The sequence below is a fragment of the Hyaena hyaena genome, unplaced genomic scaffold (genome assembly GCF_003009895.1).
Source record: "Hyaena hyaena isolate Hyena2069 unplaced genomic scaffold, ASM300989v1 scaffold_181, whole genome shotgun sequence".
In the NCBI taxonomy this organism is placed as follows: domain Eukaryota; kingdom Metazoa; phylum Chordata; class Mammalia; order Carnivora; family Hyaenidae; genus Hyaena; species Hyaena hyaena.
Window position 1 is genome coordinate 1092389 of NW_024080813.1, and position 14152 is coordinate 1106540.

General features: G+C 39.2%; 1 protein-coding gene across 2 annotated transcripts in view; it reads left to right on the forward strand.

The window, feature by feature from the left end:
- Positions 1-3583: 3583 nt before the first annotated feature.
- PCNX4 (pecanex 4) overlaps positions 3584-14152 on the forward strand; it is a 37652-nt gene continuing 27083 nt past the window's right edge. The window contains exon 1 of one of the 2 annotated variants that reach the window (XM_039240765.1): positions 3584-4046. The gene's annotated coding sequence lies outside the window, so the exon portion shown is untranslated. Of the gene's footprint in view, positions 4047-11950; positions 12038-14152 lie in introns of those variants that run through there. The other variant, XM_039240766.1, reaches the window with a different exon arrangement.

Genomic DNA, 14152 nt, shown 5'->3' on the forward strand with positions numbered 1-14152 from the left:
CAATTTGTTCTCTATATTTATCAGTTTGTTTCTGCTTTTTGGTTTTTTTAGATTTTGCATGTAAGTGGGAAAATGTGGTATTTTTCTTTCTCTGACTTATTTCACTTACTATAATACCCTACTCCTTGTATTTAATAGCCTCATAACTCAATGTCACTCAACCTATATGCCTGTAAACATACTAAAATTGCTGCCCATCACATGCCCATTCACATGGTCTTCATATACTTTTAGATGCATATGTTTTGTGACATAAAGAAATTATATGAATTTAAATGAGCCATTTAAGAAATAGATCATCTCATTTTACAGTCCCTTTTTTCTCTCCTGGTGGTTTTCTTCATGTTCACTAGTATCCAAACCTTGGCATTCTCTTTCAATCTCATGATTCCAAATAGCTTTTTCTTTTTCTTTTTTTTAAGTATGCTTCACACTTAGCGCAGAGCACAATGCAGGGCTTAAACTCAGGACCCTGAGATCAAGACCTTAGCTGAGAACGGGGCGCCCGGGTGGCTTAGTCGGTTAAGCGTCCGACTTTCGCTCAGGTCATGATCTCGCGGTTCGTGGGTTCGAGCCCCGCGTCGGGCTCTGTGCTGACTGCCAGCTCAGAGCCTGGAGCCTGTTTCAGAGTCTGTCACTCCCTCTCTCTCTGACCCTCCCCTGCTCATGTTGTCTCTCTCTCTCTCTCTCCTCGAAATAAATAAATAAAACATAAAAAAAAAAAAAAAGACCTTAGCTGAGATCAAGAATCAGATGCTCAACCAACTGAAGCACGCAGGCACTCCTCAAATAACTTTCTTTTTCTAAATGTAGACTACTCCTAAATCTCTATGCCTTGACCTGTCTCCCAAGGTACAATCCTGTATTTGCAAACTGGTCCTTAAACACAGAATGCCTCAAAGCGGACTATCTTTCTTTCCAAACTTATTCTTCCTATGTTTACTTTAGGGTTCCTCAAACTTTGTGGTCACTCAGCTTGAAGGTTAGGCTCATCTTTTTGTTTTGGTCTCCTTACTCCTCCACCCATCCCCACCCTGATCCAATCCTTTACCAGATCTTAGCTGTTACTATTGCCTTGCCCTGGAAGCCTCGCTTTCAAATTCTCTGCACCACAGCTCCGCTTTAAATCATCTTATCCTTTTTGCTGCAGCTCTGCATTATTTTCAGAGTCCTCTGGTCAATGGTCTGTGAGCAACGGGGCAGAGTGAGGCTTTTATAATTTTAGTTTTGTTGGTTTTACTTTATGGTAAGAGGAGTAACTTAAAAATGGGCATTACCATTACACAAAAACAGGTTATGCTGCGATAATGACTGGGTAAATATTTTCTCTGGCTGAAGAAGCAGCTCCAGATTTATGCTAATATTTCCTTGTATGTCAATCAGCAGCGTTAACAAAAAAACAAAAACAAAAACAAAAAAACCCAAAGAAAAACAGAAACCAAAAACAAACTGGATTTTTTGTTTAAACAACAAAAAAACGTATCATGAAGACATTCAGATAAATGCTCAATTCTAAATCTCATTTATTTAAAAAATCACTTATTTTACTTTTCTGCAGCAGAGATTCTTTATGTTTGAAATGAGAATATTAAGCTATGTCATAAGGTTAAGATTAAATAGGGTCCATAGGTACCTGCCTTCTGCTCTAAATATTTGTTAATTGAATGATTGGTGCTCCCTATAAGATACCTCCTTTCCCAGATCTTTATTCACCTAACTTGTAGTTATTTTATGGCTCCAGGCTCATCTGTTTATCACACACTCTGGTATTACTGATGTCCTTGTTAGTCTCTCATTACATTTTGGTAATTCCTTAAGGGTAGAAATCATGTGTTATTCGACTCTGTATCTGCAGCAACAGGTGTGGTTCCTGGCAAACAACATCCACTACTTCAGTAAATGCTCAACGAATACTTTGTATACACTAGTAACCAAAGGCTTTGTACCATAAGCTTTACCAATTTTATTCTAAGTGCACACTAACCAACACATTGGAAAAAAGAAAAAATTTAACAACCAAATATCTACAATAGGTATCACAACAAAATATTCTCCTTGAATTATATGTAATTTAAGGTGACAAAAATAAGAGCCTCTCCACATAAAGACAATAGCTTATTCTCACTAAGCACTTAAGCTGTGCCTAACTGAGCGATTTGGTTATTTAATCCAATCTATACAACTCCCTGTGAGATAAAAATTTCATCTCTCTTATTTTACACGATTTGGAAACTGAGCACCAGGAAGATTAGGTAACCCCTAGATCACACAAGTAGTGAGCTGTGATGTCAAGATTCCAACAATCTGGGACTTCATACCTCCAGAGCCTGTACTGTGAATCACACTATACTGACTTCTAGCAATTGCAGATGCCTCAGAGATGCTAAACGTGGTACCCGGACCCATGATGAGGAATGCTGTTTTCCCTCAAAGTGAGGGGAACAGTAAGGGTGAACCAAGAGTGTGTCTCCCCCTCACACTGAACTATGAAAGGTTCTACCTGCTGTGTCAGGTATGTGTACGTTAATTAAAACTGCACACGGTTTTCTTCCCACAATAAGCTACAATAAACTACACTTTCCCTCTGAATAGAGTAAGCCTTGGTTTTCTTTTAATATTAACACACACACAAATTTCCTTACGGCCTGAAAACCTAGATGCTTGAGAACCAAGCCATCACTTCCAGTGAAGCCAGAAAACAAACAAACAAAAAAAGCCGCATTTATAGTTTTGAGGTAAAGAGATCCAAACAAGCCAGTCCTTGAGCACTCAGGAATTCCGAGTATACAGAATTGCTAGTGTCAATCACGCAGGAAACAGAAGTACCTTAATACTGACAAATTGACTTCAGGGTTCCCTTAAAGAGCCTCTAAATCATTTGTGACCGATTTCCAATTTAAGGCTCTAAGGGGCCGCCTTGTAGACTTCCAACCGGCAATCCAGGAGTGAGAAATCAAACTTCACTGAAAATGGAGGCCGTGGGCGCAGGGCATTTAACTTTAAAAGTAGTAAAACTCGGATTTTGCGGCTCCCTGCCAAAGATTCCCGGATCTTAAACTACCACTAAGTAGTATCAGTGGGCCAGTCAGGGCTTTCCGCTCCCCACTCCCCCGCCATTAGGATAGGGGGCTTTGTCTTATTTTATTAACAGCTATCTTCCTAGTAGCATGATTCAACGATGGGCATTTTGGTTCCTTGCGTTTAAAAAGGCAGCCACATATCCACTCAGAGAGAAAAAGTATGCAATAAAGGGCACTAGCTAGGGCGTATATTCAGTTCCAAATCTTTCACGCTGGAGAGGACGTATGAAGTGTCACTAAAAGCATTTATTACCGTCGGTGTGCCGGGTGGTGACGGCCAAAGTGCGGATGCGGTTAATGCAAATGGCGAGACCCCGAAGGGTTACAGTCACCCTACACTTCCGAGACGGCGACCAGACCTCGGATAAGCCAGCGCTCGCGAAATGGCTGCCGCACGTCAATCGGCCAGAAAGCACTACTCCCTCCCTCGGGCACGTCACGTCACCAGGGAAACGGCGCTTTGCGTAGGGGCGCAGTCAGGGTGAAAGTTCAGGGCTGGTCCGAAGACCCCCTGCGCTTTAGTGGAAACCTGTGGGCGCAAGGCGCTGCCAGAGCCCAGGCGTCTCCCACGATCCCCGGTGAGGGGAGCGTGGACGCAGGCCCGGAGTGAACAAAGCGCCCTTCTCCCCCAGCTCCGCCTCGCTCGGCCGGCGGTGAAGTAAGCGCCCCGAAGCGAGCACGATTCGGGGGCGGGGCGGGGCGAGCCGGGCGCCCGAACCGCCCCCGAGCGCGATCTCGGTTCCGCGACGGTGGCGGTGGCACCCGCTGGAGTTGACGTTAGCCATGGAAACGCGGAGCTGGCTCGGGTGCGACCTCGGGGAGCTGGTTGCCTGGCCGCTACAGCTTCTCTGCTTTCGCGTTCGGGTCGCAGGCAGCCTCCGGGCGGGATCGCCCAACCCGGGTTTACCTGCAAAAATGCGGTCCCCGGGATTCCTTCCCACCGCCTCTGCTCTCGGGTGACTCGAGGTACGTTCGATCCCCGACACCCACCTGGGGGCTTCTTGGTCACCTTAATTTCCAGGACTGTGCAGAGTCACGTTGTTGTTGCAGTTTCAGTTGCCGCACATTTCTTGTTCTTCGTTATGAAACCTTCAAATGCGCTTATTGCACTTTTTAGACGGAAGGTGAACTCAGTGGCTAGAGGAATCAATCCATTGTGACTTTTAAGTTTTTTTCAGAAGACTGCTTTAGCTTGTTAATAGCGTTTTTTTTTTTAATTTTTAAGTTTATTTATTTATTTTGAGAGAGCACACGAGCGGGAGAGGGGCAGACAGAGAGAGAGAGAGAGAGAGAGAGAGAGAGAATCCCAAGTAGGGTCCAGGCCATCAGCACAGAGCCGCTTGTGGGACTTGACTCCACGAGCTGTGAGATCATGACCTGAGCTGAGATCAAGATGCAGAGGCTTAACCTACTGCGCCACCCAGGTGCCCCCATAGCGTTCTGTTTCTGAGAGACGCTTGTCAGATGGAAAATGGTCCTTTGGGTCTTGATGTAGTGATGTCCTTGTTACACCAATACAGTTTACAAACTGCGTCCTTAAGGTAGTCCTCTACTCTTTCCTTATCTGCAGCTAAACCACTTTTGCCCCAGCGTGGGCATCTTATGGCACCCTGAACATGAATAACTCTTTTCCCCCTGATCTGCCTCTTTTTAAAACTCTGTCAAGAACTAGTGTTTACTTCAATGAAATCTACAACAGAGGTTATCTATCAGACCTGTGAATTGATTATCTGCTCTTTACCAATCGTTTGTCTTGTGTTCGGCTATATGATATTAGGTACATTCTTTTTGTTTTGTTTTGTTAAACCATTTTTTTTTAAGTTTAGTTATTTTGAGAGAGAACGAGACAGTGTGAGTGGGGGAGGGGCAGAGAGAGAATCCCGCACAGGCTCCTGGCTGCTAGTTTATAGTGGGCTCGAAGTCCTAAAACCTTGAGATCATGACCTGAGCCAAAACCAAGATTCGGAGGCTAAATGACTGAGCCACCCAGGTGCCCCAGATCTTTCTTATAATTGGGGCGAGACCACCGTTTATATTATTTGGTGTCCACCGCCGCCCACGCCAAATCTCCAAACTTTTATCATAGCATCCAGAGCTAGACTCCATGAGCAGACATTGCCATTTTAGTAATTTAACTGGGGCACCTCTCAGCTACTCCTAAATTTCCTACCAGTTATTAGTAGATAAAACCTGGTCAGGGAACTTTTCTGTTTCATTTTCTTTTGTAAAAACTAATATTAACGCTGTGTGTATGGTCACTAACTGGAATTTAAACTTTTTTTAAAAAGCTAAAAAAATTAAAGATTTTAAAAAGTGTACAATTAAATGGTTTTTAGTATATTGACTGAATTATGCAAGTATTACTGTAATTTTAGAACATTTTCATCACCCCTAAAAAAGGCCTTAAAAACAGAACAAAAAGTAAAAAGTAAAAAAGGGGGGAGGGGCACCTGGATGGCTCAGTCGATTGAGCATTTGACTCTTAATTCTCACCTCAGTTGTTATCTTAGGGTCATGGGTTCAAGCCTCACATTGGGCTCCCCACTGGGCATGAAGCCTACTTAAAAAAAAAAAAAAAAAGCCCTATACTCTTTAGGAATTATTCCCTATCCCACTTGTCACTGTCCCCACCAGCCCTAGGCAAACGTTAACCTATTTTCTGTCTTTGTAGATTTTCATCCTCTGGACATTTCATATAAATGGAAGCATACAATATGTGGCCTTTTGTGATTGTCTTCTTCCATTTAGCATTATGTTTTCAAGGTCCGTCCATGTTGTAGCATGTATCAGTACTTCATTCTTGTTTATATCCTAAAAATATTCCATTGTATGGATATACCACATTTATTTAATCTGCTAATGGACATTAAGGTTGTTTCCACTTTTGGAAAATTAGTATTTCTGCTATGAATGTTCATGAACAAATTTTTGTGTAGACTTATGCTCTCATTTCTTTTAGATAAATACCTAGGAATGGAATTGCTAGGTCATATGGTAACTCTGTGTTTAGCCTTTTTAGGAATTGCCGGACTGTTTTTCAAAACAGCTGCACCATTCAACAAAACTACATGTGGATTCTATTTCCTCCACCACCTCACCACTACTTGTTATTTTCTGTCTTTTTGATAACCGGTCAGGTGGATTTGAAGTGATACCTCATTGTGGTTTTTGCTTTTCATTTCTTTAATGAATGAGTAATTATGTGGAACCTTGTCTTGTGTACTTATTAGCTATTTGTATATTATCTTTGGGGAAATATCTATTATAATCCTTTAAACTGACTTATTTGTTTTTGTCACTGTTGAGTTGTAAGGGTTCTTTATATATTCTATATGTAAGTCTCATATATGATTTGCAAACATTTTTTCCTATTCTGTGGATTGTTTTCATTTTCTTGATGATGAGAATCTTTTCTTCTATACACTTTGCCACTTGTGTTTATCTCTTATCAAGGAATCCTACATGCCACTATCCTCATGCTGGCTTAGCTAACAGAAGTTTCCTATTTTGACATTTTGGACATTCTTTTGAGGCCCACTGTTCCCTAAAAACTCTTTCTCCCAAATTATCCTTCCGTTTCTCTCACCTCAAAAATAAGATTGCCTTTCATTTGGTAATGGCTCAGTATGATTGAAAAACAGCCACCAACTGACATTGTGTGTAGATAAAGTCAGTTATTATCACTGGTTCTCGAGAGTTTTCTTTTCTGTAAAGTAAGTTGAATTATTTCTGGTAATCCATGTGATTGGTAGACTTCACTCACCTGATACTTGATTTTGAAAGAAAAACTGGTTAATCGCTTTGCGTTTATAATTGGTAAGTTGTGTGCAGTGTGGGAAAGGTAGATTGAGATAGAAGCCGAAACATCAGCTGGCCTGGCATATTTGTGATGCGCTGATATGACCTTTGGCTATTTTCTCCCATATTAGTTTTCCAAGAGTAATGGAGTGCTAACAGTTCATATTCTTGTGTTATACTTTTGGGAAGGGTGAATCATAGAACCGACAACTCATTATTCTACCTGTGAAGCTTTGCCAGTATCTGTAATAAATAGATCCTTTGATCTATCTAGTTACCTTTTCCAACCATTCATAGTTATCTCTACAAATCAATTCCTGTGAATTTACAGAAAACTCTTAGATTCAAAGACCCTTTCCAAATCTTGAATTTGAATAAATGCCATTTGTTGATCAGAGAGATTTTTTGTACTTGTTTTTTCATTTTAAGGCTCTTTTTAAAAAAATGTTTATTTATTTTTGAGAGAGATTATGTGTGTGCATGAGCTGGAAAGGGGCAGAGAGAGAGGAAGAGAGAAAATCCTAAGCAGGCTCCATTCTGTCAATGCAGAGCCTGATGTTGGGCTCAAACCCAGGAACCATGAGATCATGACTTGAGCTGAAGTCAGATGCTTAACTAACTGAGCCACCCAGGCGCCCCAAGAAGTGAACACTTAAAAAGAAAAAGAGGCAGAGGACACAAAGAGGCAATTTACAAAGGAATTAAATGACTTTTATCTACATATACACACATATGTATAGTGAATATTCTCAGAAAGATAGATCATATTAATGAAATAATAGGATTCTATAAAAAGGAACATCCAGGAATTAAATGTATTCTTTGAAATTAAACATATGAGAGCAAAGATTTAATGAAATTTGACAAATATATTACGAGATAGTAAGTTTCCTGAAATATAACAAAAATACAGTTGATGCACAGTGCAGAAGTGCTCAATATATGTGTGTAGATTCAGTGTCATCTCATACCTGTTATAAAATAAAAAGAAAAATTACAAGTGTTGGCAAGGACGTGGAAAAATTGGAACCCTTGTACACTGTTGGTAGGATGCAAAATGGTACATCTACTATGGAGAACAGAGTGGAGGAACCTCAAAAAATTATAAATAGAGCTACCATATGATCCAGCAGTCCCACTTACGGGTATATATCTGCAAATACTGAAATCAGAATCTCAAAGGGATATTTGCCCTCCCATGCCCATTGCAGCATTGTTTACCATAGCCAAAAAGCAGAAGCAACCTGTTGTCTATCACCAGATGAATGGATAAAGAAAATGCAGTATATACACACAACGGAATATTATTTAGTCCTAAAGGGAAGGAAATCCTGTCACATGTGATCACACGGGTAAGCCTTGAAGATACTATGGTAAGTGAAATAAGTTAGCCAGAGAAGGACAAATACTGCATGATTCTACTTATATGAGGTATCTCTAATTGTCAGACTCCTAGAAACAGAGTAGAATGAAGGTTGCCAGGGACTTGGGGGAGGAAGACTTGCTATATAAAGTTTTAGTTGTACAAGATGAATAAATTCTAGAGATCTACTATACACCATTGTGTTGTTACTTTACAATACTGTATTATACACTTAAAAGTTTGTCAAGAAGGTGGATCTCATGTTAAATGTTCTTACCATAAAAAAAAAAACCCGAATCCAATAGAACAGGAAAAAAAAGTGTGGATTCAATGAATGAAATTAACCAGTCAAAATATGATAGATTAAAAACAATTAACCTTTACTAAACAAAAATCATACAATTGGCTAAGAAAACTATAAATCTATTATAATCCCCCCAAACTGCCACTTTTTCTTATTTTATTATTATTATTATTATTATTTCCTTTTTGGGATTTTTCAGGTTGTTATCTTGCCTGATTCCTGCATTAAAGTTGAAAAATAAGAATTCGCTACTGGTACATTGCCAGATTGATCTGTTTCTCACCCTTCTGTATAATGCTCAAATTCCAAATAAAGCAGTATTTCTATGGCTATATTGTTGGCCCACTTTCAGAGTTGCATATGAAAAAAACATAAGGCCAAAATCAATGTTGTGATACCGTCTTTATCCCTTAACCTTTATTTTCAAAGCATTCCCCAGCCCCCAGTCCTTCAGCCATTTTTCATTTTAACATGCTGGAGGCTGCAGCCATACAAATGCATCAGTCTGTTTAGGAATCATCTCTGAGACTGTATGCTAAATTCTCATTCCAGAAGTAAGTTTTAATTCTGAATTTATTTTCCATTTTAGTAACCCAGATTAAGATTTAGAAGATCTCACTGCGGGTGCTCGGTGGCTTAGTCAGTTGAGTGCCCACTCTTGATTTCAGCTCAGGTCATGATCCCAGGGTCATGGGATCAAGCCCATATAGGGATCCTTGCATCGCGTGGAGCCTGCTTTAAGATTCTCTCTCCTCCTCTCTCTCTCTGCCCCTCACCCACTTCCTCATGTACACATTCTCTCTCTTTCTAAAAATAGGAGATTTCTTTGTATAAATGTTAAGTGTTGCTCCCTATAAAGAAAATATTTTTTAAAATTTCCAGGATCTGTAATTAAATATCTCACAGTATCAGTTTATCATAATTTTTGCTTTAATGAATTTCTAATTTCTGTCATACAGTTCTCTGTGTGTGTGTGTGTATATATATAAATATACATATTTATATATATTTAGTGGTTTATTTATTTTTGAGAGAGAGAGAGAGTATGAGCAGGGGAGGAGCAGAGAGAGGAGAGAGAATCTTAAGAGGATCCAAAGCAGGCTCTGCACTTACTGCAGTGAGCCTGATATGGGGCTCAAACTCATGAACTGTGAGATCATGCCCTGAGGCCAAGTTGGACACTCACCGCCTAAGCCACCCAGGCACCCCTGTACAATCCTCTTTTATCCTTAAGATATTAGAAAAAAATACCCATACTAGAAGTAAGCTTTCCACCAATCTGATATACTTGCTACTTGTCAAATTTCCCTCATAATCTTTTTTCTTATGTAGCTTTATTCATGACATTCCTCAATTGGTATATCTTTTCTAAGTTTATTTATTTCTTTTGAGAGAGTGAGAAAGAGAGAGAGGCAGAATCCCAAGCAAGTAAGCTCCGTGCTACCCCAGGCACAGAGCCCATCTCAGGTCTCGAACCCATAAACCTGCACAATCACTACCTGAGCCGAGATCAAGGGTCAGACACTTAACTGACTGAGCCACTTGGGTGCCCCTTGATTGGTATATTTTTTAATTCTCCTTGGCTTAGCTACATCTTTAAGATCGTAATTGAAGCCCAGGCCAGTATTTCTCAAAGTAGTTTATGTAGAACACTACACACATGACCTGTTACTAGATATGGTAGGAAAGTTAGGTTCCCAAAGTTTGAAAAATTCAAGTGATACATTTTAGCAGGTTTGCAGTGGTGTTTTTTGTTTTTTAACTTCAAAGATGTCTCAATGTCTTTAGTTTGCTGATATCTACTGTGACTCTTCAAGGTGACATCTAGTGTGTTATTTATCAAACTTCTTTGACCATGGGCCCCCTTTTAAGAAACATTGTGTAGGGCAAATAATTCTGTATCCTCCAGCCTTTCTTTTAATATCACATGAAAATAATTCAAATCTGAACATTGTCTTCATACTTCTTGATGTGCTTTCACTTCTTTTGTGATTGCTTCTGCCTTATTTTGACTTTTGTACCTGCTGTTTTATCTTTGCTTTTCACTCCAGTATGAGCTAGTTCCTTCTTCTTGACAAAGAGGAAGTTAAAATGTAGCCTAGGATAGGGAGCAAATTAAAATTGAATTTCGGTCACATTAAAATCCTACAGCCATTTCCTTCTCCGTCCCAGAAACCCAGCAGCCATAGTTCCTCCTCAGCCTCACCCTTTTCCTATATTGCTTTGGGACATACTGCTCTAGGCAAAATCTTCTCTGAGCCAATAATACTATCAATAAGTGCCATTCTTTATTCCCTATTAAAAAACTAAAATTTTCTAAACACTTAAAAACTGGGAATAAAGAGTTTACAAGTTTACTGTTATGAGTGGGGCAGGATATGTAGGAAGAAGGTTTTCAGAAACAGTGAATATTCCCAACTTCCCTTTTAAAGAGCAGTATTTAGTGTTTTCTTTTAATTTTAATCTTATTTAAGCTATACCATTAATGTATTACATGCCTCTCCATGCCAAGGTATTTTACTGAATATTATGGAGAATCAAAGTGTCTCAAGATTTGGCCCCAGCCCGGGGCGCCTGGGTGGCTTAGTCGGTTAAGGGTCCGACTTTCGCTTAGGTCATGATCTCGTGGTTTGTGGGTTCGAGCCCCACATCGGGCTCTGTGCTGACTGCCAGCTCAGAGCCTGGAGCCTGTTTCAGTCTGTGACTCCCTCTCTCTCTGACCCTCCCCTGCTGTCTCTCTCTCTCTCTCCTAGAAATAAATAAAACATTAAAAAAAAAACAAAAAACTCCTAAAAAAAAAAAAAAAAAAAAGATTTGGCCCCAGCCCACAAATAACTAATGAGTACAGAAAGTAAATACAAATGAAAATATAACAGGTAAAGAGGTGAACAATACAAGAAATGCCCTATGTTGTTACATGTTACAGGATGAGAAGTATGGACAGACAGTGTTTGTTATACAGAAAGAAGAGAGGCACAGTTCGACCTAAGCATTCTGGGGAATTTTCAGAAAGGATTAGACTGAATCTCAAAAGCTGACCAAAATTACTATTTAGGGAAGAAAGGACATCCTAGGATGGAGAGAACATGAGCAGAGACACCCAGAAGGAAAATGGCGGGATGTGTTTGCAGGACAAGGAGCCAAGTGTTCTAGAGGTCATTTGACAATTTGAAGAGGTGTCAAAACATTCTATGTAAAATACACAGACACATGGTCACACTGTAGTATGTATGCTGTCTGGAACTTTTTACACCTATACAAACCATATACAATCATGTATATAGACAGGTATATGTACTCTTTTTTAAAAAAAATGCAAATGGCATTATCAGTGTGTTTATTTTACTTTTCAAAATATGGCATCTTTCTGTTTCCATATCAATAACAGATCTTCAGAGTATTTCACTGTTTGGAATATAATCACAGAATACTCCATTGAATGGGACAGAACATTTAAACTAAATTCTACAAAAGATTCAGAAGTACTAAAAGGTAAATGAATATGGATAGTAACATGAAGCTAGATAATCTGGTTATAAGATATCTTCAGTTTCTGACTTTCTTGCCCAGAGAGCCATTTCACCTTGTTTCTGATTTGCCTCAGTGGAGCAGGAGGGACCAACTTTTACTTAACTCCGTGGGAGAATTTCAGGTACCTCCAGTCCCTTGAAAAAACCCAGGCCAGACATCAAGTTCCTTTCTGATGGCATCTTCTGTAGATAATTGAAATCAGAGTATTTACACCTGCTCAAAGGAATGTGCCCTTACTTCCCCTTAAGCTTCTACAGAACAATCATACCAGAATAGAGTACACTGAGCCTGATATCAGGACAGGACGTAAGCTCGTTCAGAGGGGAGGGAGGCAATTTTTTCATTCCTTGAGATTGAACCATCAGTGACTAAAGTTCCATTTGGCCCTGTAGTTATGTTATTTTGTGAGTATTAGCACGGCTGTCATGTAAGTAAAAGCTATGACTTGTTCTGTGCAAAACTAAGTCCAGTGGCTGGAAGATTAAATATGGTCAGTGTTTATAGTAAAAACCTTCCTAACAGTGTAACAAGAGGTGCTCTAAAGTAATCATTCTTAATGATGACCCCTAAACCTTTCATGGTACCAGAAAACCATCTCTAGGGCTCATACTGATTGGGTAGGACTGACTTTCTGAAAGACTATTTTAAACTGAAGAAAGAACAGAAGAAGAAAGAAAGAAGAAAAAAACAAAAGCTATTTTAAGATGGCTTTAAATGTGTGTGTGTGTGTGTGGTAAAATACATATAGTATTTGCTATCTTAACCATGTTTAAGTGTATGGTTCAGTGGTATTAAATACCTTCACATTGTTGTGCAATCATCACCATCATTCATCTCTGACTCTTTTCATCTTGTAAAACTTTATACCCATTCACATAGTGGAAACATCCTCTTCCCTCAGCCCATGGCAACCACCGTTCTACTTTCTATGATTTTGACAACTCTAAGTACGTTGCCTTAGTGAAATTCTGCAGTATTTGTCTTATTATGATTGGCTTATTTTACTTAGCATACTGTCCTTAAGGTTCATCCGTGTTGTAGCATACTGCAGGATTTTTCTCCTTTTTAGGGTTGAGTAATACTTTGTTCATCTATTCATCCTTTGATGGACACTTGGATTACTTCCATGTTTTAGTTATTGTGAATAATGGTACGAACATGAGTTACAAATACCTCTTTGAGACCCTGCTTTCAATTCTTTGATGTATATGTCCAGGATTTGAATTCCTAGATCAAATGGTAATCCAGTTTTTAATTTTTTGAGGAACCAACGTACTGTTTTCCATAACAGTTAAACCATTTGATATTCCCACCAAGTGCACAGGAGTTCCACTCTTGCACATCCGCACCAACACTTGGCTGTTTTCTGTTTTCCTTATAGTAGCCATCCTAGTGGGTGTGGGGTGGTATCTTGTAATAGTTTTGATTTGTGTTTCTCTAATGATTAGTGGTGTTAATCTTTTCATGTGTTTATTGCTATTTATATATCTTCTTTGAAGAAATGTCTATTCAAGCCCTATGGCAATTTTTGAATTGGTTTCTTTTGTTGTTGAGTTTCGGAGTTCTCTATATATTATGGGTAGTAATCCCTAATCAGATAGATATATGATATGCAAATATTTTCTCCCATTCTGTGGTTGCCTTTTTACTGTGTTGATAGTGACTTTGGTGTTCACAATATTTAAATCTTCATGAAATCTAATTTGTCTGTTTTCCTTTTGTAACCTGTACCTTTGGTGTCATATCCAAGAAGTCATTGCCAAAGCCAGTGTTGGAAGCTTTTGTCCTATGTTTTCTTCTGAAAGTGTTATTGTTTTAGGTTTTACACTTAACATCCATTTTTAATTTTTGTATATGGTGTTTAAGGTCTAATTTCATTCTTTTGCATGTCAATACTCAGTTTTCTTCACACCATTTATTGCAGAGACCGTCCTTTCCCTATTACCTTGTCAAATATTTGATCGTATATGTGAAGATTTATTTCTGGGCTCTCTATTCTATTTAACTGGTCTATGTTTCTTTCTTTATGAAGACGGCTTTAAACAAATTTTTCTTTTCCAACCCAACATATCCCTG